Here is a 2,836-nt window from a genome sequence, read left to right as displayed (position 1 = left end):
ACCAAATGTTATGAAACCAGCTCAAGAAAAGATAGAAAAGATAGATCAACGCCTTAGAATTCAGACTCTTCGAGGGGGCAACCTCCTTTACATTACATAAATGAACAATTCTTCAATGATACAAATGAAAATACCTCCTTTCTATATATAGGAGTCTAAGGGGTCATAACATAATCAGAGCCGACATAACAATAATAATGTAAGGGCACAATAATAACAATAGTGGGCTTCTATGTGGCACAATAGTAACAATATGGGCACTACATGGGTACATCAATATAATAAGTGGGTTGTACTAATAACAATAAGGGGTTACACTAGTAGTATAGGGGCCTAACACCAAGTCACTTGCCACACTAATTGGGGGTCCTGCTTGGCCCTCTGCTGCATAGTAAGTTCAAATTTCACGTTATAAGTGTTTTGGGGGTCCTCCGCCTCACCGTGCCAATCGTTGAACAACCGACCCCACCCGCCATGTCATCTCAACAATTCATTCCTGGTGGGATTTGCCAAGCCTCCCATCGTAATCTCTGGGACACGTGGTCAGCGCTAACAGTTCGCGACATTCGACGACTAGGACCTCTCTTGCATGTGCTTGTGGACATGGCTCCTGGCCATATGGTTTATAAGACATGCATCTCCGTGCTCCTCTGAGCCCTGACTTCTAGACCCACAACACATGCATATAAGAAGATAGATTGGGCTCTTTCGCCCTCGACGCTTGGTTACAGTGCCCGCGCATAGGGACAAGGGCCAAACCTCTTAACACCTTATGCTAAGCCCCTGCTCGTTTCCATAAAAGTTTATACATATAGTGGTAAAGCTCTTTAAGAGCTATCCCTCTTGAGCTTAAACTGTGTTCGCATACACAGTACTCGCGCTAACCTTCCTGAGCTTTAGAGGCTTTGACACCTTTGCTGACCTATTCATATTGGTAATTCCACTAAGTTCACAACTCTGGACGATAAGGAGGGGTGGTTTTCTTGTACTTTGTTGACACCAGTTAAATTTCATTTTGTCTATATGCTCTCCAGAATTTATCTGCAACATGTTTTCAAAACTTTATTTACCATGTTTGTTGTACAATCGATTTGCAAATGGGAAAAAATGTACCAATCACTTTGAAAATAAATATACTTACCACTTGTAATTGTTTTCTGCACTCCATGCAAATGCACACTATCCTTGACCGAAGAAAATGAGTCATTACCTGTATGTTTTGAGATTGTTCCGATATAAAATTTTCGAAGATTTCCAACAAACATTTGTCTCCTATTTAAATGGGTGGTTGAAATTATTTTATGCAACACTCCCCTTTAATTACAAAAAACAAAAATTTAAACTAAGATATTTTCTTGTCCGAGTCTAAGCTATGCTTACAATTTAATTTTTTTTGACATCAGTTGGATTTCCTTTTCTTTTCTTCATTGCTTTAGCTTTGTCTTTTTGTTGTAAGCTTCAGATTTCAGTGTCTTTATTGGCTGGTGCAACTGTTCGATTGTTCCAAGTTGTCCATGCATGTCCTCTATTTCTTCAAAAATTGGCTTGTATGTAAACGCTACCACCTGTCACCTTCCATAGCTTGCTCTTCATCAATTTTTTCCAAAATAAATCATAAAAATATTTTGTCTCTCGAGGACACTATTGCATGGAAATTTCATTAACATTTTTATTTTCTACAACATCCATGTTGCCTTCAACATTCATTGTTGCAACTTCTATGAAAACATCATTAACACATGGTGTTTCAAGCCATGTTTCAAGAAGTTTTAGTGTGAGAGATTCTCAATGAATACATCAACCTCTTTTTCAATGAAGATAAGTTATTGTAGCATATGCCGCTAATCAATGCCAACGGCATGTCCGTGTTTATTTCAAAATGATTTAATGTATCTAACATCATCTACAATATAATCTGAAAGATAACCTATCAATCGTAACAAACGATAGCAGCTAGATTCTTTTAATGTCTTAAAAAAAACCAATGGATGCAACTTTGCGAGAGAAAAATGGCATTGCCACAGTAATATAAATCATAGCAGAGATCTTCATTCATATATATATATATATATATATATATATATATATAACGAGTATATAACGAGTATGCACTATAGAGATTTATTTATCGCAATGATAACTTGAGATTCTTATCCCACGCTGCATACGATTTCAATGTATGTAAATGAAAAATTAATAAATCAATTTAATCTTAATTTTGACAGATTTGATTACCTATTCTTCCCCACTCTATGCCTTAACTGAGTTTCCTTTGCAACATAAAGTGCAAATACTAGTTATAAAATAATAAACTGAAGTTATCTATATTTATTTATTTAACTATGATAACAGCGTGTCGTTTATCGAACATGTATAGTTTATGCCTTTGTTGCATGCGGAAATATGTGAGGTTCTGAAATATGTTATTTAACTATAGTTGAATAACAGCGTATAGTTTATGCCAGCGAGAGGACCAGCATAACCTAGTTCTGAAATATGTGGGCCGCGAGAGGACCAGCATAACTATGTGGGCCGTGAGAGGATTCAGTTGTTTCAGCGTCAATGATACAGATAATGTTGCTGCACCAACTTCATTGAGCAGAGAGACTATCTGAATTCAACAGATTCAATGACTGCGTAGTAGGTAGTGACCCCGCTGCCTACGCTGAAATAGATGCTGCTAGCACCCCTTATTATTATTTTCAGTTCAGCTCTCACTTAGAATTTAGTTTCTTCTATTTCTTATTGTTATTACACAGTATTATGATACAACTTTCTAAGTTTCTTCTATTTCTGACTGCTATTACAGAGTATCATGATATAACGGAGGTAAGGA

Source organism: Pinus tabuliformis, chromosome 6 (genome assembly GCF_031772625.1).
Source record: "Pinus tabuliformis cultivar Carrire ecotype Pingquan chromosome 6, CPIR1, whole genome shotgun sequence".
NCBI lineage: Eukaryota > Viridiplantae > Streptophyta > Pinopsida > Pinales > Pinaceae > Pinus > Pinus tabuliformis.
The sequence above is the reverse complement of the archived record's forward strand: the minus strand, read 5'-3'. Positions refer to the sequence as shown.